The following is a 24,814-nucleotide window of genomic DNA, read 5'->3' on the forward strand; positions in this document are numbered from 1 at the left end:
GCGCATTATTTGGAAGCCTAATAAGGATGCTAATGAAGCTCTTATTAGTCTTTATCCTTTTGAGATGGCCACCAGTTCTTTAACGGGTTTGACAACATTGACCAAGGCTTGCCAACTCTAGTAGTGCAAAAGCAAGGTCCATATATTGGCTGAGGTACGAGAACCTCTTACCGTTTCCTCCAATCTAGCGTTGTCGGTCTATTATGTGAAGGATAGAGTGCAAGTTAGAAGAAAGCTTAAATTCTCCAAGTCTGTAAGCCATCTTAACGTCTTCTGCACTGTCGAGTAGGGTAATGAGTGAATTCTCCTCTAACTACAAGACCGAGCATACTTGGTTTTTTTTGTGTTTTTTGTTTTGCCAATATAAGCGACTAGGCCGCTAAGAAAGACACGAACGTACATAATCCTTGGGGGAGCAAGTGGAGATAGAGTCCATGCACATGTGGGCACAAGAACAATGTGCACATCACTGCTACTTACACTCTCAGAAATATGCCCTCACTCGTGATTCGAACTCTCATCACTTATGAAAAATTCTAACAGATACCTAGCTACCAATAGACCACTTGATCTTTCGCAGATTGAGCCCACTTGTTAAAGCCCTTGTATGCTGGGAGCCTAACTTTCAGGGACGTATTACTAATTTGGCCGGTCATGATGTCGCAATGATGATTTTTAAGAGTTCTTATAACCAGCTGATTGCAAGCGATGGTGAGGTTAAGACCACAGATCTATCACCGATCATGGTAGTGGGGCCTCTTTCTGCTGAGAAGAAGCTAGGATAGACACTCGTTGTTTGACTATTCTAGACATAGTCTTCCTACGATGTTGAGCTTCCAAAATGTTGCAATAGCTATCAATGATTAAATAAATGAATCCTTGTGTAGGAGATCTGTGAGCAGAGCGACCAACGATGCGTAGTATAGAATGAAGCATCAATAATATCTCTTAAGTTCGAGAAAGCTGTGCATCTCCTTGACAGATTTTGACAATGGCCTATCTTGAATGACAGAGATCTTGGATAGGTCGACCGAAGCCCCTTGGCCGGATATCCAATTTCAATTGAACCGAATTCACACTTGTACTTCTTAAAGAATAGACTATGGGAGTGGAACATTGAAAACACCGTATGTAAGTGTTTAAGATGAATTTCACAATTGGAACTATAAATAAAAATATCATCAAAAAAGACTAAGATGAACCTGTGCAATGTAGGTATGAAGACAAAGTCCATGAGAGCTTAGAAGGTTGAAATGGTGTTCAATAAACCGAATGGCATCACTGTGAACTCATAGTGGCCTCATGTGTCTAAAACGCCATTTTCTCAATATCTGGTGGGTAAATTAATACCCAATGATACCTAGCCCAAAGGTCAAGCTTTGAGAAGACTTGGGCACTGATGACCTCGTTAAATAGTTCATCGATGGTCGTAATTGGGAAGTTATCTTTTACAGTGACGGTGTTCAATACTCAGTAGTCAACGCAGAATCTTCATGTGCCATCTTTCTTTCTCGCGAGCGACATCGAGGCAGAGAAAGGACTATTGCTTGGTCGAATAATTCCTTCCAATATCATCCCCCTATTAGGTGCTCAATTTTGGTTTTTTGAAAATAAGGATAGTGGTATGATATTACTGAAACTAAAGGAGTATTTAGTTGTAGTGGTATCCAATGATTGAATGGTTGCTGCGAAGGCAGATCGGTGGGTTTGGAGAAGATATCTTGCTAGATTTCTAAGAGTTGATGCAAATAAAAGGAGAAGAATAATGGTGAATTTGGTGCTAATGAGGGTACGGAATCCAAGCACGGAGGTTCAATTAATAAATGACAATATTGAACCACCTTTTAAGTCTAAATTTGTTTTGTCAATGCAAAGGGTGTGATGTAGTGGAGACTTGGTTTGATCAAGCCATGTAATCGCACACTAGACCCATTGTGAGTAATCTCCATCCAAAGATTCCTGTAATCAAACATGGTTGGGCTTATCCTAAAGACCCCCAAGACTAAATTAACCCTATAAATTGGCAACAATAGGAGCTCTACTTGAAATAAAGTGTCACCGAGTTTGTGAGGAACATCATGATAATCATTGCCATAACCCAAAGATTCTCCATTACGGACAATAACCCGCATGTGGGGAGATGGGTACACAATAAGGCTGAGGTGGGTGGCCAAGAGATTTTGAATGAGATTGTTGGTTGAACTATTGCTGATGAGGACTACCACGTTCTGTCGATTGATAATGCCGGCAAGTTTAAGAGTGGAGGGTATCATCTGTCGGCTAAGAGAATGGAACGAGATGCATGGTGTGGAGTCCTCATGGTTGGGTGGGGATGAAAAGCACCATGGCGTTATTGGAAATTATTGGCAATGTCTCCATTGTTGCTGAGGTTCCTAGCTCTTGACTTTGATCATTAGGCACATAAATTGAGGACTACACTGATGACCGAGAATGAATTTGGCATCACAGTTGAAGCAGGGGCCTTTCTCACTCCTCGACGCCATCTTCATAGGAGTCAAATGCTTGATAGGGATGGTTGTTGTGCAAGTGCTACCTATTAGATGGAGCGATGGAGATGATGGTGGTCGATATGGTGGTGAGCTAATGGGGGTTTGGAAAGATGCGTGTTGTGTTACATTTACCCTCAACCAACTTAGCCATCCAAATAAGCTCGTATAGGGACGAAGGTCACAATAAGTACATCTCACACTGGATGTACTTCCTAAGACTACAAAGAAAGCAATTCAACGAGCTGTCATTGCTGAGTTTGGACATCTGAATGGAGAGACATTCAAAGTCGCAGAGGTATTTGGTGCCCGTCGTCTATTGCTTAGGCTTGAAAAGTTGGGCTTTATGATTAATGAAGGTCGACGCCTTGAATCTAACCTTCAGCTTTTGAGAGAACTCTTCACATGAAGTGAGTTGATTTGTAGCATGCATCCATTGGTACTACTGTAGGGTCACTCTTGTTATGTAGAATATTGAACTTCTGATCTTCCCAGATTTGGTGGAAGGTGAAGAAGTGATTTGTTTGAAATAGTCATCCTAACACATTGTCACCTGTGAAAAGGGGAATCTCAAGCTTGGGTGAGCAATTTGGAAATGTAGATTCTTACTGTGAGGTCATCATCCCGTGGAAGATACACGCACTAATATTGAGATAGGGGTTGTCAGTACTAGAATCGGGTTTCATAGTAGGGGAAGTAAGGAAGGTTGAGCTGGTGTCTTGTCTAGCTTTGTCAGCTTAATCATCATGTTTGTCATTACTGATTATTGGGACGCTAGCGATTTTTGGATCATCTCGAAGGTCTCTGGATGTTGCTACACATTAATGCTTAAGGTGTCCAGCTTAGCTTGGATGGAATCATGTTGTGAGAGGATGGAGTTGTATTTTGTCAAATGCTCAGTGATGGTTGAGAGCTGATCATCCAACACATGTGATCTCGTCAATATATCCTCCATCATCACCTTGAATCACAACAAAAGCACTAAATGATATAGGTGCTCGAACAACGGATGTTAAATTGGATGAGGAGGAAAAGAGGATCAAGGGGTGATGAAGAAAGGAAAGTGAGGAGGAGAAGTGGAGTAGTGGAATATTAGAGTAGACACCAAGAAAAGAGCAATAAGAAAAGAACTATATAAAAGTTGTAACAAAGTTTGTAACAATCTCCTCAGAGGTATAACAACAAACACCATATGGGCGTTCTGTTATCTATCCTCCTAATATATTGCCCTATAATCCTTCAGCTTCTTATTTCATAGTGATAATAACAAATATTAGTAATTAAAGATAACAAGGATTATAACTAATTCATCACGAAGTCTTTGAAACTCCTCAGGTCTCACCAGCCCTTTGTTTCTTCATTAGTTACGAAGAACCTATGCGTCTAAACTTGCATCAGTAGTACAGCTGCTTCATCGCCGAGTAGTTAGTAGCAAGGTGACCCAAACCTTAACATACTTGTAAGTTAGCAAATGCCTACACTCCTCGGTCAAGTGAGTAGTCCTAAGACATCTCACACATCATGTATGGTTACCCATTGAGCAATGCCGCTTTTGTCATGTAGGTGAGACACCATTTGGCTTGCATGATATACTCCTTTAGTGCCCTTTGGTTGTGTCCTAATTTTCTAGAGCACTAGCACCCATTCTGCTCCTTCACCTTGCAAAGAGAACTAATGAGATAACCAAGAGTACTAGTTGGAGTTCTCTCATAAAGACTTTAGTCTTGTGTTATGCACACAAGTGGTGAGGAAAGCGTGTGACCAAAAGATCGGCCTAGTGGTGAAGGATTCCTACTACTTATATGTACACAAGGAGTCCATCTAATTACCATTGTGGGACTAAAGGGGTTCATTAGATTACCCCACCGATCAAGACTGACGCCCTAGTTAGTCCGGTTTAATCTAGGCGCCAGACTCAGTGGCCAAACTCTAGGACCCACTAGGGTTTTCATTTGCTCTGCGCTTAACCAGCTTTGCGTACCCTCTTGGGCATGACACGGACCCAGTCCCAACTGTACCCACACACTAGCTCTCAGTGAAAGCACCATTATTATGGACACAAGTGGTGAAGGATGTCACCACTTATATGCACACAAGGAGTTCATCTAATAGCCGATGTGGGACTAACGGAGTTCATTATAGTTTACCACCTGAGTACAGTGGTTTCTGGACAGACAAAACCATCTTTACTTAAATGGTTACTTGTAGAGGTGATGATGTTTAGTTTGATCCTCTCAGAAGTCTCCCTAGATGGCTTTCTGTTATCACCTCCTCGACTACGTACCACTGTAAGCTCCACCGCGTTCACAGCTTAGGAGGTACCTGTGAAGGTTCTCCATTACATTTTACTTTACTTAAAATTGTAGGTTTGAGTCTCTCCATGTTTTAAGGGAAAAAGCAATTGAGATTTTCTATGGTATAATACCCGAATTGGTCCCTCTACTTTTCTCTCTTTTCCCTTTTGATCCCTTAACTCAGAAATGCTTCCCACTAGTCTCTCTACTCTTGAAAATGACTCAACTTAGTCCCTCTATTCTTAATCTCTCTCCATCTAGTCCCTATACTTTTAAAAATACAGGCACTAATTGACTCATTTTTGAGTAGAAGGGACTAAGTAGAACTATTTTCAAGAGTAAAGGGACCGGTTGGGATCATTTTTGAGTAGATTGACCAAAAGGGAAGAGAGAGAAAAGTAAAGGGACCAATTTAGGTATTATACCATTTTATCTTCATATTTCTCAAAGGTTTTTGACATTAACTTTGTTTTATTAATTTTTTTATTAATTTTTTATTTTTTAAGTATAAAAAGGAATAAATCATAAAATTTATTTTAAAAAAATTATAAAATGGTTACAAATCCAAAATGCAAATAAATAAATAAATAAATAAATAAATAAATAAAATAAAGCCCTCACTTCCGAACTTAACATGCCTAAACTCTCATTCTCTAATTTGAAGGAGAGTTATACCAACCATTGTAAAACTAGTATTTACTTTTCATCAAAGTAAATAAATAAAGCAAATATATATATATATATATATATATGTATACATAAGACAAATTCCAACGTATAATTTCATAATAATATATATATATATATTGACTAATAGACGACAAGCGCGGCATTAATTATTAAGAGTTTGTCAAAGAAATCAGTAAATATGGAGGTGCATGAATTACGGTGACTATAATATGATGAAATGGCGTAATGATGTGTACTTCGTGCATCATGTGACATGTGAAATTTTTATTATGTCATACTACATGGAGTAACTCAAGCTTAGAATAATGATCATAAATAATAACTAATGTACAGTGGAGTTATACATCAAAGACTAAATTAAACAATTCTATTTGGTTTGAGAACAAAATTAATTGAACCATTAAGCTTAAGCACCTAGTTGAATCTTGCGGATTTATCTCATGAACGCATGTTTGTATTGTCCAATCTCCTTGTGATTCAAAACCACACCCATATTGTTTAATACGTGTGAATTGACTTTTACAATCTTGTGCTAATATAATAATTTTGCTTTCAGAGATTTGAGTTTTAATGCCTTGACTGGACAGATTCCAGGCAGCTTACAAAGCCTGCAAAATCTAAAATACTTGTGAGTTTATTTCTGATACCCTATTCTGAGTCTATTTCTAACATCTGTCGTTACTCCCAGCAACTCAATGTTCAGTTTATTCTCTTAGATCCTATGCAAGCCAACTGAATAATACCATTTACCAGATTTCTTAACAATAATAAGCTAACTGGAGCAATACCAGATTGGATATCGATAAGGGGAATTCACATGTATGTTATGCTAATTAAAATAATTTGATTCAATCATTAATTATCACCTCTCTTATGTTGTACATCTCACTCATGATACACATTATTACAGTGATATATCTTATAACCGTTTTAACCCAGCCAATGCACCAAACCATTGCTCTAAAGGTAGTTTGTAAGGATTCAATTTATCAGGTTCTGTTTCTCTTAATCACTTGGTTTTAGTAACTGATTGTTCGATTGGTTTATGCTCGAAGGAATATGGTATCTAGTTATTCATCAATAGATGACAATTCGTAAGATTTTTACACTTTCATTTAGCCTACATTCAAAGAGCTTTGTTTCTTGTTTTCACTCAACATGCTTCTCCTTTGTAGGATAAAGTCATGTTTGAGGAAGAACAACCCTCCTCTGGGGTAGCAAAAAGTGAGCATCTATTCTTGTAAGATTTCCTTTTTATTTTTTTAAAATTTATTATTTTATTACTTTTTGAGAAAGTAGATAAACCATGACTTTCACTAAAAGAAATAGTACAAACTAGAGAAACAAGACACTAGTACAAAAGCAAAAATAATAGAACCCACAAGACGAGAAAGATAGACTGAGGTGAAAACAAATCCACTAGAGGTGGATGGACACCATCAATACAAATTTAAAAAGTACACCAAGAACATTATAGATAAGAGAGACTATGACAACTACAATGATAGTGGCAAACAGGCCAGGGAGCTATCCACCCAAGAGGCATCATAGATTACTCCAACGCATTCGGGGGGTTGTTGCTTGCTAATGTGTCACCAAGATCACTGACAGGGTGCTCCGCAAGTGCACGGAGTTGTCGAAGTAATAATCCCCAGGTGAGTGGGAGTATCGTATCCAGAGGGAGTAGGGAGTAAAAATACTTATATTGCTTCTTAGCTAAGTGAAAGATGGAATAGTGATTTGTGTGTCGAAAGATGTGAAGTAACAAGAGTAAAATAAACAAGAGAGAAAGTACGAGTAAGGAGAAGGTAAGGCAATCGATAAAGATGAGGTACCCGGGTATTGTCCCCCTAGGACAATAGTTTCAAGTGCAAGAACCCTCTATTATGCTTCCTAACTAATGCAATGGTGAGTCATGGACATCCTTAAATACATGATCCCAAACCTAAGGTCAATCATGCCTAATTCTACACATGTCCCGGAGGAGAAATCAAACAATCTCAACACCTCGCACTCGCATAGAATTGCAATGAGTTCTAAGGATTCCAAGTGATAAATCTCTTCCTAAGTATAGACCTAACCCTTTGGTCAAGAAGAAAGGTCCCTAGCCACAATTAATCACTAGATGCTAAAATCACCTCAACGCTTCACTCCATTCCACTCGCAACTAGGCCCCAGCGGAGGGTTATCCCTTAAACCATTCACTCTATTGTGGCCGCAAAGAACTAGAGGAACGGAGGTAGAATTTATCACACCGGAGGGGAAAAGGGACGCTCCTGTACCTCTCGACTCACCCTCTCAACCCTCTCCAATCAAGCTTCGTCTAACCCTCGTGGTGTGTCACTCACTCACAAGGATTACCGGGTGAACTCTCAACCCTAGTGTCACTCTAAGGGAGTATTCAAACAATAAGCATTAAAGATTGGAACTCACAAACACATCAATTAATTGAAAGCATAATAAAGAGATTCAAAGAAACTAATACATCCTAGGGTTCACAAATACCCAAATACCCACTAGGGGTTTATCTCTCCATGAAGTTTAATACAAACGATAATGAAATCAAATGCAAAGATAAACAATCCATAGGAAAACCCCCTCGATAGTCGTATCGATGGTCTTGTGGAGAGTCCTCTACTCGTCACAACGATCTCCTCGTCCGGTATAAGATACGCCTTTGTCAGAGGCTCCCTTACCAACCTTCTTCCTAATAAGATGCGATGTCGGAGCCGTAGAACCTCCTCCAAGACCTTGCCAATACCACTCAAAACCCTAGCCACAGTCTTCTCTCAAGATGGGGGAAAGATCGAGAAAAGATAGAACAGAAGATGCTGAAATCGAGGCTGATTCGGCTTTAAATAGGGCTGGAATCGGGATCTCACACGCCCGTGTGAGACTCCACACGGCCACTGTGGAAATAACGCACGGGCGTGTGTAAATTCCACACGCCCGTGTGGCTTCTCTGTTTCCTACTTCTTCGGCTGGCTGTCAATAAATCCTGCTACAACCCCGGCACGAAGTACTCCTGATTCCATGATTTCATCGAGGTAACGTAAACGGGCACACGTCCACGTCGTGGATCACTTTGCTTCTTCATTAACGGACAAGTTGGTAGAGATCTTGTTCTATGTGCACAAGTCAGAAAGCTCAAGTGTGACTGCCCTTGTGCCCCTCCAATTGGTTGTGCTAACTTAATTATAAAGAGGTTGACACACACTCTAGCATCTCGTATCTGACCTATGTCTTCGCGTTTGAACCTTAGCAAGATTTTCTCCAACATTGGTGCATTATGATCCACATTGGCTTCTTTCTCTAACATTGGTCTTCACAACCCATCTGCGTAAAAGAACATAGATGCACACATATTAATGCTAAAACCCGACAAAAGTAATGCAAATCATAAGGAAAGAACGCTTCGCATTCTTATCGTACAAGCACTTATCAAACTCCCCCACACTTAAGCTTTTGCTTGTCCTCAAGCAAAAATTAAAGCATTGTATGCATAGATGAAGGAAATATTGGAAGTGCTTGGCCTTAGGTTCACCAAAGCATGCAAAGAAAGCTTTCTAATAGCAAGGGAAATTTCAACACTAAATACGAAAAATCAATGCTCTAGCTAAAAACTTGAATCAAAAAGGACAATAAACCCGAAATCGTGTAAGTGTGTGGACTCACTCAAGTCAACCCAAAGTATACTCCTCAAAGTTCTAGGTATAAGGGACTTATTTATCTATAGAAAGTACCAACAATATTCACAACGGTAGTAGCTTCACACATCCTCGAAGGTAGCACTTTCTCAAGCGGCCTAAGGTGGCTTTCACACTTTCGAAGAGGTAGCTCTTTCTACCGGAGTGGTAGCTTTCACACTTCCCATGAGATAGCTCTTTCTCTCATTAGGGCATAACAAGTATCCGACTTATGAGAGTAGCTTCACACATCATAGGAGGTAGCTCTTTCCACCCAACAAGCATAACTAAACAATAAAACTTTTTTTTTTTTTTGAGGTACACACGAAAAACAAACTAAAACTAGTCCCTTTAACATTAAACTTGAGTTTCCAAAAGAGTTTAAAGAGTGAGTAGTGCAACAAGTATAAATCGGGCAAAAATTCCTACAAATTTAAGCAAGAATTAGAGCATGAAAACATTCAATGTTAAAAATTCTCCTAAACTAAAGAATACCATTATTGCAACTAAGGTGAACCATCATTGGCTATGTAAGCATATGTGTCAATAAAAAATCATGTAAAAGATATGTGCACTATGAACTCCCCCCCACACTTAAGTTGTACATTGTCCTCAATGTACATGTGCAAGCTCACTCAAAAGATAGATATTAATAAAGTGCAAATGTGGGAGAAGAAATTGAAACAATACTCCCCTTACTCCTAGTGTTGCATTTGAATGGAGCTAAATCCTTGGGAGTGATGTTCTAAAGGGTTGTGATCGCTTCCCCGCAAGTGTACGGGATCGCCAAGTAATACCTCGTGCAAAGACACGAGGATCGTATTCCACGGGGCTAAGGATCTCCTATTACTCCTTCTCGAGCTATTATCTAGCCTAAGATCTTAAGTGATGGATTTACTCTACTAAATACAAATAAAACTAAACACAAGATTTGCTAGCAAATTAGAGAGAACAAGCAATAAGCAAGCAAGAGAATCAATGAAGTGCAAAGGCCTATGGATGTGGATCCCCTTGAGGGGTTATCATGCAACATGGATGATGATTTAAAGATGCAAGGGTAAATTGGACCATGAGATTCCAAGATTAGAACAACCCCAATTTCTCGGCGATTGAACCCTAATCCCATACGAACATAGATAGGAATTTCTTCCAAATCTACATTCCTACGATTGCATTAAGTACAAGGAAATCTCGCTTAGGAATAAACCTACTCTTCTTCAGATTAAACCTACATGGAGGGCTACCAAACACCCAATTTCTCGGCGTGATGATACAAGTATCCCCTTCTAATCCATTCATGACCTAATACATGCGAGCAAGTCACATCTACATGCATCATTCATAAAAGAGCTACGGATTTCTCCTTGGTGTAACACTTAGCATGAAAACAATGGATTAGATCTCAAACATACCCAAGCATAGAATTAACAAGTAATCATCCAAAATACATGATAAAACCCCCCAAGGTTCACCGACACCCGGTGGCCTTGGGGGTCTAGTGTGTCATCATCTCATAACAAAGCATACAATCAAGCAAAACATGAAACAAAGACATAGTATGACACTCCCTAGATGAAATGGTGAAGGATGAGACGAGAATATGCCGAATGACGCTTCCCCCGCCAAAGGAATGCCGAATGACGCTTCCTCTAGCCGCGGTTCTCCTTCCTTCAAGTCGTGATCGATCTCCCCTTTGAATGATGTTGCCTTCTTGCCTTGAGAGCCTTGGACCTTGGGCTTGAATGATCTTCTAGCTTTCTTGCCCTTCTTCTTCTCCCCAAGGTCGCCCAAAATCTCCCAAAATGATCTCCCAAAAGTCGGCCAGCAAAAAGTCCCTTAATCAGCCCTAAAAGTGAGTATATATACCCCCCGAGGCATACGGGCCGTATAGGGGTCGTATGAGGGGTCGTATAGCACTCGAGAAACCCTAGATTCGCATTCCATACGGGTGCATACGGCCTCCATACGGCCCGTATACTCGGGTAGTATGGAAATCGGACGAACCCCAAATCAATCCATGCTACATAGCAGAAACGGCCCCCATACTCGGGTAGTATGGGGGTAGTATGAAAATTCTGCTTTTCTTCTCTTTTGCCAAAATGATATCTTCTTGTTCTCCATGGCTTCCATATGCCCTACAAAGCAAATAATAGACGATTAAGCGCGAAACGGGCATCAAACCTCACAAAATACATGCAAAGTGCATACGATACATATATGAAAACACCTACATTTAGACACTTATCAGGTTGTGAAGCTCACACGGCCCACTTTTGCCGTACCCATGACTAGTTCTCAATTCCCATACTGACAAGACCATCTGCACGCATACACGAGGGGGTTCAGTAAAGCTCAATAAAATAAAAATAAACTCGAGTATATAAAAGATAAGGCAAGCAATATAACTCGAGACAAAACAAACTAAAACTCAGAAGGAGAGTCCTTTCTGAGGATAACAAGTCCAGAAATAAAAATGCAAATAAGGAAACTAAGTCAAGTGTCGGTGCCATGCTCGGGCTCCTCTGCTGGTGCTGCTGCTGGTGAGGATGAAGCATGAGGTGGATCCGCTGGTGCTGGAGCATGTGATCGTGCTAGTGTCCTGCCCATCAGTAACTGCTGAATCATACCAAAACGGTCTATCATCTCAGCGTGCTGCACTGCCTGAATAGCTCGGAGCTCCGCTATATCGATCTGAATCTCACCCACATTGCTTTCAAGCCTCTCAATACGATCATGAGCTCACGGGCCCGGTGCTGCAAGGGGTCTGGGAATCTGTCGGGAACTCTCAGCTGTATCCCCTCCGCTCCCGGCGGTCTCTGGGGTAGTTGTAGCAATAATATAAGCCCAGGCCCACATCTCCGTACCAACCCCATCACCCTGAGTGTCTCAAACGTAAGAGGGGTAGGCACAACTGTCCTCTCAGCACCATGTATGGCGTACATTAAACCCATCCCTAAAATGAGCCTGGTAATGTAAGGGCCAGCAAATAATATACCTACTCTCGAAAACTGACCCTGATACTTCAGAGCATCTGCCACTGAGCGCCCCAAGTGAATTGGCGCATTACGGGCCATGGAGTATAAAAAGAATAAATCTTGGCTAGTCAGAGCAGTTGTGTTATCGGGTCGACCAGACACAGACCTGCTAAGGACCGCATGCAAATACCTGTAGCTCAACCGGGATAGGTTGGTGGCCTTCGACATTCCCGGCTCATACTGCCCATGTCCACATAGGATCCTGTACGCATGGTGTGAAGTCACTGACGCGGAGAAATCCGCAGGCAAACGCCCATACTCCTCTGTACCTGTATATGCAACATCGTACAAGCCCATCCTAATCGAAAACTCAGTGACACTCATGGAGAATGAATGTCCAAATGCCCGAATCTGTATAGCCTCCATAGTGTTAAGTCTCCCATGCATCTGATAAAACTCAAAGGACGCTAGAACCTCTAGTGTCAATGCGCGGTAAGCTGGCTCGCGGATAGTCAATAACCTCCTCCAGCTTCCTACTGCTAGCATCTCATCGATCTCATCAGCTAGCTCATCACCCTGCTAAATATCTCTCAACACTTGCAAATCCACAAAATGTGTTTGACCAAAGCCAAGTGTTGATAATCTCTCAAATCGAGCCTGATGCTCGAGAGTTGAGAATTCCATGTGGACGGGCTCGGGTGGAGTGTCTCTAAGAGGCTTAACTTCGTTCGCCCTCACTCAAGGTGCCATATCTGTGGAGCATGATGAGGAAAATGATTAAAGTAACTCAAAAGTAGTATACTGCAGAATTCCACACGGGCATGTGGAAATTACACACGCCCGTGTGGATCTGCAGTGCGTGAAAAACCGAACAGGTATGCATCAATCCTCAATAATTTGACTAAAAATTACACCCAGATGTTTCCCAAGCATGCATGATACGATGTAAATTGAAATTTCATGCATATAAAAATATGTGATTCATGAAAACAAAAGTTAACGAAGAAAAGAGGATAAAAAGGTTACCGATGAAATAGATTCTAACACTTTGAAAATCAGCGCAATATGTGAAGAAAACTCCTCCAAAACAATGGTTAGAGGTCGGAAAGATGATCAGAAGTGGGTTTCAGATGCCGGGAGATGAGGAATGAGAGAATCCACAAGCTTGTTAAAGGAAAATTCGCGTCTCTTGGGATTCTGTGCCGACATACTGGTATGCGGAAATTACCCACGCCCGTGTTCCTCCGCAGGCGAGAGCCACAGGGGCAAACGCACGCCCATGTGCTCTCTCGGGATAGCACATGCTGACTCTGAGAATACTCGCATGGGCGTGTGGTAATTCTCCATGCCCATACGCCCGACCCACAGGGGCAGCCACACGCCCCTGTGCGCTTTCTGTTCAACCGAGAGAATTCTCTAAGTGTTCTACACGCCCGTGCGGAAAATCCGCACGGCCGTGTTTATTCACAAGCTCAACTCATAGGGGCATTCGCACGCCCCTGTGCACTCTCGGGATAGAGAAGGGATCGTCTGTAGAATCCCACACGGGCATGTGTAAAATACCCACGCCCGTGTGTATATCACACGGTTGCCCACAGGGGCAAGTTCACGCCCCTGTGTGCTCTCGGGAAAATGTTCTAAGTCTCTGCAGAACGACACACGCCCGTGCGGAAATTATGCACGGCCGTGTGATAATCGCAGGGTCGCTCACAGGGGTGTTCACGCCCCTTTGTCTTCTCTGGATGAGCTCGCAATACAACCCCACAGGCATATGGAAATTCCACATGCCCGTGTGTTCTCTCTGGATGACTTGAAAAACTCTACAGGCTCTGCAGAAATTTTCTGAACATGTTACACATTCAGAGCCTGCCCTTTTTATGCAACAAATACCAGTGAAAAACAATAGAAACAAGCTCAAGCGACCAAATCTTCGCCAACTGCTCATGAAAACACACGATGATATATAAATCCACCAAGATGAATGCAACACAACTAGTTCAAAATGAGGACACCAACACTCAATAATTTATTCATGCAACCTAACTACAACTAACAAAAACAGTAAACACTTGGGTTGCCTCCCAAGAAGCGCTTGTTTTACGTCACTAAGCTTGACGTACCTCGTCTTACCTCACGGGGGTTCATAGATGAAGGTTACCCTCTTTCCCATGGCTTGAAAGCATGATGAGCAAAGTCTCTTGAGCATAGAGGGCGAATTATCGGGCTTCGGACCACCTAGCAATGATTCATGGAACTCACTCGGCTTGGGCACACCTCCAACAGTCTTGGATTGTTTCCGGTGGTGTCTCCTTGCCCTCTTCATTTTCCGGATCACCTTCTTTAGGATCCCCGGGGTAGACGGTACCTCTTCATTCGAACCAAGCATCATTACTTCTTCAATCTGCTCCTCTCGGTTGAACAAACCCTCATACGGGTCTGGATTAAACATTTCCTGCACATATTCATCAATAATCTCATCAGTAGTGTCTAGAAAGTATAAAGTATCATCAAAGTCAAGAGAATGCCGCATGGCTTCAGCGAGGCAGTATGTGAGCTTGTCATCTCCAACTCTCAAAATTAGCTCCCCGCCATCCATGTCAATCAATGCCTTGGAAGTTCGGAAGAACGGTCTCCCAAGTATCAATGGTACATCCGCATCCTCATCGACATCTAGCACCACAATGTCGACAGGAAATATGTACTTGTCCACCTTAACAAGCACATCTTCGATGATACCCCTCGGATGTCGCACCGTTCGGTCCGCCAATTGTAAAGTCATCCGAGTGGGCCTAGGCTCTCCCAAGCCTAGTTTCTGAAAGAAGGTGTATGGCATGACATTGATGCTTGCCCCTAAATCTGCCAATGCCATTTCTTCACCTAGATTGCCAATGTTACACGGAATGATGAAGCTCCCCGGGTCTTTCTTCTTGTTCGGCATGTTCTTTTGTAAAACCGCCGAGCAAGATGCATCTAGAATCACAGAAGCACTCTCCTCTAACTTCCTCTTGTTGGTCAACAAATCTTTCAAGAATTTAGCAAACTTAGGCATTTGAGCCAATGCCTCAACAAAAGGAATGTTGATGTGGAGTTGCTTGAATACACTTAGGAACTTCTTGTATTGCTTATCCGCTTGGTCATTCTTCAATCTTGAGGGATAAGAAATTCTTGGCTTGAAGGGTGGAGGTGCCACCTCCTTCTCTTTGCTTGGTTCTTCTTCAACCTCTATGACCTCGGGTGCGTGTACAATGGGCTTCTCACTTGGTAGCTTACCTTCAACCTCGCGACCACTTCTCAAAGTGATCGCTTTTAATGGCTCTCTAGGATTCGTCTCAGTGTTGCTCGGTAAACTTCCTTGTGATCTTTCCGCTAGAGTCTTCACAATTTGTCCGACTTGGTTCTCAAGATTGTGCAAGGAAGCGGTGTGATTGCGAAGTGTGGCCTCAACTGACTCAAACCAGGAATTCGAGGATTGCACAAATCTGGTCAAGGCCTTCTCTAAATCGATCATGCGGGTCTCCAAACCATTAACTCTATTCTCGACATTTGGGGCTTGTTGTTGTTGTTGGATACCCGGCGGCCCCATGGCCTTCTATGGACCTTGGTTGCTCCATGAAAAATTGGGATGATTCTTCCAACCCAGATTGTAGGTGTTGCTATATGGATTCCCTTGGTTCCTCATTACATTACCCACAAAATCAACGTTCTCAACCGAAGATACATCACCAATGGAGATCGGGCAATCGGAGGAAGCATGTCCCCCACCGCATCCATTACATGTTGTCACGGCCGCCACTCTATTTGTAGTTAGGACATCAAACTTCTTACTCAATGATTCAACTTGAGCTGCCAATGACGTTACTACATCAATCTCATGGAGTCCGGCCACTTTCTTCTTCTCTCGAACATTCCACTGGTAGCTATTTAGACCCATTTCTTCAATTAATTGTCGGGCTTCATCGGGGGTCTTGCTACCTAAGGTACTTCCTGCTGCTGCATCCAAAAGTTGCCGCGTACTCTAATTCAAACCGTTGTAAAAGGTCTGAAAAATCATCCACTCCGGGAATCCGTGTTGTGGGCATTTGCGCAGGAGCTCCTTGAACCTTTCCCACATCTCAAATAGAGACTCCAATTCTGACTGTACAAAGGATGAGATCTCATTCCTAAGCTTTGCAGATTTTCCGGGAGGGAAATGACGGCCAAGAAAAGCTTCTACCATCTCCTCTCATGTGGTGATCGAGGCTTTAGGTAATGAGTGTAGCCACTGCTTTGCTCTTCCCTTTAGGGAAAATGGGAAGGCTCTCAACTTGATGGCATCATCCGTTACTCCGTTGATCTTGAGCATATCACACACCTCAAGAAAATTCTCTATGTGACTGTTTGGATCATCATCGGCCAAACCATTAAACTGTGCGGATTGCTGCAACATGTGGATGAATGCCGGCTTCAACTCGAAATTCTAATCTGTAATCGGGAGATGCACAATACTCGATTGTGTCCCCAAAACTGAAGGTCTAGCATATTCAGAGAGTGTCCTCTACTGCTCATTCTGTTCTGCCATATTGTCTGAACCTTCAACTTACAAATCAGCTAAATTAGACTGTTCTTCCACAGGTTCTTTCCCTTTTCTTCTAAGTGTTCTTTCAAGCTCGGGATCTCCTTCAATCAATATTGAGGGGTTCCCTCGGGTCATCAACCTGAAGCTGCACAAAGGAAAGAAACCAAATCAGAACGATGATAGAAAAGAATATGTGAATTAGAATGAATGGGTGAATAGCTAAGAAAATAAAAGTGCAAAGTATCTCTAAACGCCTACTCCACGGCAACGGCGCCAAAAACTTGACAGGGTGCTCCGCAAGTGTACGGAGTTATCGAAGTAATAATCCCCAGGTGAGTGGGGGTATCGTATCCAGAGAGGGAGTAGGGAGTAAAAATACTTATATTGCTTCTTAGCTAAGTGAAAGATGGAATAGTGATTTGTGTGTCGAAAGATGTGAAGTAACAAGAGTAAAATAAACAAAAGAGAAAGTACGAGGAAGGAGAAGGTAAGGTAATTGATAAAGATGGGGTACCCGGGTATTGTTCCCCCTAGGACAATAGTTTCAAGTGCAAGAACCCTCTATTATGCTTCCTAACTAATGCAATGGTGAGTCGTGGACATCCTTAAATACATGATCCCAAACCTAAGGTCAATCATGCCTAATTCTACACATGTCCCGGAGGAGAAATCAAACAATTTCAACACCTCGCACTCGCATAGAATTGCAATGAGTTCTAGGGATTCCAAGTGATAAATCTCTTCCTAAGTATAGACCTAACCCTTTGGTCAAGAAGAAAGGTCCCTAGCCACAATTAAGCCCTAGATGCTAAAATCACCTCAACGCTTCACTCCATTGCACTCGCAACTAGGCCCCAGCGGAGGGGCATCCCTTAGACCATTCACTCTATTGTGGCCGCAAAGAACTCGAGGAACGGAGGTAGAATCTATCACACCGGAGGGGAAAGGGGACGCTCCTGTACCTCATGACTCACCCTCTCAATCCTCTCCAATCAAGCTTCGTCTAACCCTCGTGGTGTGTCACTCACTCACAAGGATTACCGGGTGAACTCTCAACCCTAGTGTCACTCTAAGGGAGTATTCAAACAACAAGCATTCAAGATTGGAACTCACAAACACATCAATTAATTGAAAGCATAATAAAGAGATTCAAAGAAACTAATACATCCTAGGGTTCACAAATACCCAAATACCCACTAGGGGTTTAGCTCTCCATGAAGTTTAATACAAACGATAATGAAATCAAATGCAAAGATAAACAATCCATAGGAAAACCCCTTTGATAGTCATGTCGATGGTCTTGTGGAGAGTCCTCTACTCGTCGCAACGATCTCCTCATCTGGTATAAGATACGCCTTTGTCAGAGGCTCCCTTACAAACCTTCTTCCTAATGAGATGCGATGTCAGAGCCGTAGAATCTCCTCCAAGACCTTGCCAGTACCTCTCAAAACCCTAGCCGCAGTCTTCTCTCAAGATGGGGGAAAGATCGAGAAAAGATAGAACAAAAGATGCTGAAATCGAGGCTGATTCAGCTTTAAATAGGGCTGGAATCGGGATCTCACATGCCCGTGTGAGACTCCATACGGCCCTGTGGAAATAACGCACGGGCGTGTGTAAATTCCACACGCCCATGTGGCTTCTCTGTTTCCTGCTTCTTCGACTGGCTGTCAATAAATCCTGCTACAACCCCGGCACGAAAGTACTCCTGATTCCTTGATTTCATCGAGGTAATGTAAACGGGCACACGTCCACGTCGTGGATCACTTTGCTGCTTCATTAACGGACAAGTTGGTAGAGATCTTGTTCTATGTGCACAAGTCAGAACGCTCAAGTGTGACTGCCCTTGTGCCCCTCCAATTGGTTGTGCTAACTGAATGATAAAGAGGTTGGCACACACTCTAGCGTCTCGTATCCGACCTATGTCTTTGCGTTTGAACCTTAGCAAGATGTCCTCCAACATTGGTGCATTATGATCCACATTGGCTTCTTTCTCTAACATTCGTCTTCACAACCCATTCTGCGTAAAAGAACATAGATGCACACATATTAATGCTAAAACCCAACAAAAGTAATGCAAATCATAAGGAAAGAACGCTTCGCATTCTTATCGCACAAGCACTTATCAATCACACAATCAGGATCCCAGAAATCTAAGTTGTGTTTAGCAGAGCTAAATGTATTTTCTAGCTTTAGTCATTTTGCCTCGAGCTCTGCAAACATACACTGAAGTAAAGCATGATTAATTTGATCATAATGGTCATTGGCTAATGTGATTTGGAATTAAAAATGTGATAATTTTGTTCAAGCCTAATGTTCCAAAAGAGGGCTCGCACAAGCAAGCTCCACTTTCCCGTTGCCCCTCGTCCCGTGGTTATTCCTCCAAGAGGCCCAAGGGTTAGACATGCAGTAGGGGTAGTTCCCCAAGCCATAGATATGACAAAAATAGTTCCAAAGATGTTTTGCAAACTGGCGTATTATGAAAAGATGATCAGTGGTTTCAATCCAAGAGTAGTATAGAATGCATGTCATCGTTTGGAGTTTATTGCATTCCCTGTTGAATAGGTTGCCTCTAATGTATGAATCTTGTTATCCCAATTGAACCATTTAATGTTTTTTTTTTTTATCTTTTAATGGTTGTTACCCTTCTAGATAATTGGAGCAATTACACATCATTGGTCACCATCATTGATGAACAGATAAAAGGATTTGAGTGTAAAGGCATTGTTATTAGACAATCTCCAAAGTTTATCATTATTCCTCTTTGAGAGGAAGGAGCATAGCCTTGTGATCTCCGTACCTTGGATTTGGTCAGTTGGAAGTGAGATGGATTGAGAGACTGATAGTGTATCCATGACGTGTAGCCATTCATTCAGATATCTAGCCAAAACAGTGTGGTTGCTCCTCCTTGATCACCAGTGTCACATAGACTCTAAAAGTTAGCAGGTTATCTGTGATACTCTAGGGGAAGCCGTTCTTATAATAATTATTGAGGACAACTTGGTTATTGGACCAATTTACTCTTGTTACAATCTTCCACCATCATTTTCCAAGTAGGGTTTAATTAAAGTCTTCCAAATTAACTAATTAAGTATGCCCTAGCCGCATTGATCTTTATATTTGCATAATCAAAGCTAGCTATAAAATCCTTATTTTTGCAGCGCATTACTGCCGATTTTGAGACCCATTGCTATAGGTGGAACAAATCCATTCCTATAACACTAGAGTCAACACTGTAGCATTTTCAATGTCGACCCAAGAGTTGATTTTTATCCTCTATGGTTTTAATCAAGGGAAAAAAGTAGAGATGTTGAGCAACATTAGGGAATTGAATGAAAACTTTTTGGTTTTGAAGGACCGGCATGATGGGAAGGAGAAGAAGAGTAGGAAGGGAAAGAAGTTGCAATACAAAACTTCAAGTTTGGTGAGTGGGTCAATGTAATGATTGATTTCCTTTGAAAACAAAATCATGTGGTTTCTCTATTCTTATGAACCATTGCTTTAAGGACTAGGTTTGATGTTGATAATTAATTGAATTATGGGAAATGAATATTTCTCTTATGATTTTACTTAATCTAGGCATAATTGGGTTGTGTTTTGGTTATTTCTCTTTGATTATGGCTGCTATCGGTAAGGGAAAGGATACGACTCAAGAAAATACAAGATAGGGATATAGAAGAAATGAATGGACTGAAACTAGACATGGTTACGCATGGAATTGCTACAGAGTGATTTTTCAAGTTATGATGAGGAGTTGGCTAGAATTTGTGGCCTAAATTAGTAGGTCATAAAGCCATACTTTGTTAACTTATACACACAAGATTTACGAGATTCGGCGGTGTGCCTACATCCTTAGAAGAGGAGAAGCAATATTTTTGTTATTCATTAAAAAAAAAGCCAAGATTATATGAATTTATAGGTAAAAGCCTAACCATATCTGGATATAAATTATATGATTAATAAAATTCTAACCCTATCCAGATACAAGATTACCCATGTACCATATCATGGGGGACATTGCCACGATACCCCAACCCATCTTAGGTTAGTTGAAGTTGTTGACAAGAGTCTAGGCCCAAACTACTCGAAGGAAGAGGCAGTGATGCTGTTGAATTTAGCTCTCACATGCACCAATTCTTCTCCATCTCTTAGGCCTACAATACCGGCGGTAGTGAACATCATTGAAGGCAAGAAGCCAGTACCGGTGTTACCAAAGAAAGGCACAGGTTGAAATAGTGTTCTCAGCACTTGGGTTGGGGCCTTTGAGATACTCTCTCATAACAATAAGCAGATGGGGAGTTCATCAAAATATAATGAGCCCTGGATGGAGTCTACAGTAAGTACAAATATTGAAGAGGAAGAAGACACTTCATCCACAAGCGGGCTTATTTCTTTTTTATTACTCGCATTAAGCATTGATGGTTATGAATATGATAGCAATGAGATTAGATTAAAATATTGGCCATTTGGGGGCAAACAGCGTATGGGGCGTTGTCACACTCGTATTCTCCTGTGTATCACTTTTTTTTGAAATAAATGTGGATAAACCACATATTTATTGAAAAAAAGAACAACAGTACAAAGTAGGAAACACCTTTCACCAAAGGTGAGGAGATACAAAAAACAACTGAAGAAAAAGGACAACCGAGAAGAAGAATCTAAGTAGGCGGAAGACATCGTCTGGCATCTCAGGCTTGCCTAGACAAACAGAAGGAATGCCTACTCCTGAGCAACATCAGGGTTGGAGTTGCCAACTGAATTTGAGACTCTAGCGCTAAGGAAGTTGAGTGAGGGCTTAATTTTTTGAGAAGCTTCATTGAGTCATTGCTGATGTCTATCAGCAGTTGTTGAGAACCAAGAAAGAACCATATTAGCAGTTTTAAAAATAATGTTATATTGCGATAAAGCATTCAAGTGAAAAATATGAGTATTTCGTTCAATCCATATATTCCACAAGATTGCTCGGGAGATGAGGTCCCAGAGGATTCGGTGTTGAGAGGTTAGAGATAGTAACCAAGTGGTCCAAAGTAAAGGGATTGACTGTGCATCACTTTTTTTATTTAATTACTATTCTCCTACTATTTTTTTTTTTAAAAGAAAGTGGATAAATCACTTCAATTAGAAAGCAAAAACCTCTACTAACTAGCGAGAGGCCTAGAAACTACAAGCAACGTACAAGAAGTGGAAACAACAACCCAAAATACAAAAGAGCAGACTTCCACACTAAACGAAGAACAAAAACAGAAAAATGGAACTAGAAAACTGGTGCGAGGAGAAAATCATGCGTCTCCTCAGTAACCTGAGTCCCACTAAACTCCTCTATACGAGGTCACAAAAACTTAAGGTTGTGCCGGATAGTAGAAATGGAATCTTCCAACTTCACCTTAGAGTCCTCTAACGCTGCTGAGAACCACGACAAAATCATGTGGTCAATTTTCAAGATAATGACATGCGTAGGCAAAATAGTAGCGCTAAAAATGTAATCATTTCTACCAGGCCAAATATTCCATACAAACGATTTCATGACTAAAGCCCTAATATCCCTGCTAGAATCAGAAGAGTCCACCAAGAACTCCAGAGATCACACATAGAGAGCGGCGGATCAGGAAGCTGAAGAAGTTTCACAAAATATTCCCACACCTGCCTAGCGAAGGGGCAAGCAAGGAAGAGATGATTAATACACTCAATCTCAAAATGGCACAACACACATGTGGTAGTTGGAAGCCTATTACACCTTCTTAACTCCAAATTCTCAAGATAGAGTATCTTGGTTTTCAAATGAGCCAGTTAAAGATATTGATTTTCTTAGGACAAGTATTACGCTAGACAACCTTGGCCATCGAACTACGCGTCCCCATCATTAAAAAAGTTATAGAAAGACTTGACTGAGAAGGTGCCATTCACAATGAGCATCTACTATTTCTTATCCCTGTGTTCCCAATTGACGAGCATAGTTGGTCTTTGATGGTAAAATATCTTGAACACTAACAAAAGGGTTAGAATCTAAGAGCAAAGCAAGGTCTTGAACTATGCAACTAACAAACTGAGATCCTCTAAAAACTTCCAGCCACACATACATGGGTGCCCTGCCATTAAGCCAATGATCTTGCCAAAAGAAAGTCTCTGAACCCGTGTTGATGATAGAATGACTGCACTTACACAGAGCAGGTAGACAACTAGAAACTCCTTTCCAAAAGAAGGAAATCCTATCCATTTGTCTTGGTAACATGTTCCAATGGGTTAAACCATAGTTGAATTGACCCACGTCCGCACCACACCAAATAAAATTCATCAAGAATTTCCACCACCAATTTCGCAATAGAGCCTAATTGAAATGAGGAAGATCCAAAATGCCCCAACTGCCCTGATCACAAGGTCGACATATGTTCTTCCAACGAACCAATTACCACCTCGGATGGTTAATATCCACTCCTGACCACAAGAAATCTCTTCTTATATGGTTAAAATCCTTTATGACCCAGCATGGTAGCCTAAATATAGATATCCAATAGGTTGGGAGAGCTGAGAGCACCGAGTTCATCAGAGTAAGTTGACCCCCTAAAGAGAGGTTCTGCACTTTTCAAGAAGAAAGACTTCTTCTGATTTTTATAACAAGCTCCTCCCAATCTTGCTTTATGGGCCTTCTACCTGAAAATGGGAATACCTAGGTAACTTACTAGAAGTGACCCAACCTTGTAATTTAACAAATAGGTAGTCGCCTGCTGCAGAAGCTCACCCACATTACTTGAGCACAAACATGTTTTAGAAAAATTAGTCTCGAGACCTATCATACCTTCAAATAGGTATAAAATTAATTTCACGATTCTTAGATCTTCAAGACCACCCGTGGTTAATACTAAAAGGCCATCAGCATAATGGAGATTGCATAATAAACCTACCCAGAGGCACACCGACCAAAACCTTGGATCTTAGTGCATGTGAGAACATCGAACTCAACATATCAGTAACTAATACAAAAAGCAATGGCAATAACAGGTATCCTTGTCGTAACTCTCTTTGATAGTGAACATAACCGTTTGGGGATCCATTAACGAGAATAGAAACCTTCGAGGAAAATAAAATGCACTGAATCCATCCTACCCATCTCTCGCCGAAGCACTTTATTTTCAACTTTCAAAGGCCTTGGCGAAATCAACTTTCAAGATATGCCCCAGAAACCTTCATTTATGGATACTAAAAATTAGCTTTTCAACAGTGGCAATGTTATCTTGAATAAATCTTCCCTTGAGGAAGGCTGACTGTTCATTGCCCACCAAGGAATTAATGACCTTCCTTAGTCGATTTGCTAGTAGTGTAGAGAGCATTTTTAGTGCAGAGTTGATTAGGCTGACCTTCCTTTATCTTGATTAGGCTTAGGAATAAGCGTGATACTTTCCCAATTAATTCTTTCTAAGTTGGTTCTCTCATAATAGAAGACCTCACAGAGCTATACGAGGTCAATCTTAATCATATCCCATCCTCTACTTTTGAAAATGGGGCCACTTAGCCCCTCTCAGGACAACTGCTCATATAACTTGAGATGGGATAAATCCTACCCCACCCTCAAGTTGAGGCAAGGCATCAGGACCTTTGCTGACACAAAAATAAATAAACAAATCCACATATCAAAAACATATAATAGTGAATTTAAATACATACAACACTCCCTTGATACCCAGTGTCACTACAACACACACAAATCCTATACACACAACTAGAGATAAAACATACAACATGCCCAATAGATTGGTCTAAACCCCAAGATGCAAACAAACCTAGGCTAACAGATGTTGAATTCAATACTAGATTTGCACAACACAACGATCGACCACACCACGACCTGTGCCAAGATGAAGAAGGGAAAGGGTGAGTAACAAAATTACTCAGTGAAGGGTGACTGCGTAGGTAAATAGAGTCCTAAAGTATTCCATAGCAATAAACAATTAAAAAAAATGATTTGCTTAACATCAAGTAAATTAATTGAAAATATCCATATGTAAATCAATAAATATCAGAAGTACAAAACATGTGTTTTATGGCCATAAAAAATCTCCCATAAAGAAGTTTAAAGAAAGATAGGAAACTTGCTCTCAACTCACATGGAATTGCC

General features: G+C 41.3%; 1 non-coding gene and 1 pseudogene across 1 annotated transcript; both read left to right on the forward strand.

Moving 5' to 3' along the window:
- The first annotated feature begins 6,047 nt into the window (after nt 1-6,047).
- Nucleotides 6,048-24,814, forward strand: part of LOC120251335 — a 37,784-nt pseudogene continuing 19,017 nt past the window's right edge.
- LOC120252038 lies at nt 16,214-16,320 on the forward strand. The gene has a single exon (XR_005533591.1). It is a non-coding gene; the product is annotated as a small nucleolar RNA R71 (small nucleolar RNA).

The sequence above is a fragment of the Dioscorea cayenensis genome, chromosome 20, assembly GCF_009730915.1.
Source record: "Dioscorea cayenensis subsp. rotundata cultivar TDr96_F1 chromosome 20, TDr96_F1_v2_PseudoChromosome.rev07_lg8_w22 25.fasta, whole genome shotgun sequence".
NCBI classification, from domain to species: domain Eukaryota; kingdom Viridiplantae; phylum Streptophyta; class Magnoliopsida; order Dioscoreales; family Dioscoreaceae; genus Dioscorea; species Dioscorea cayenensis.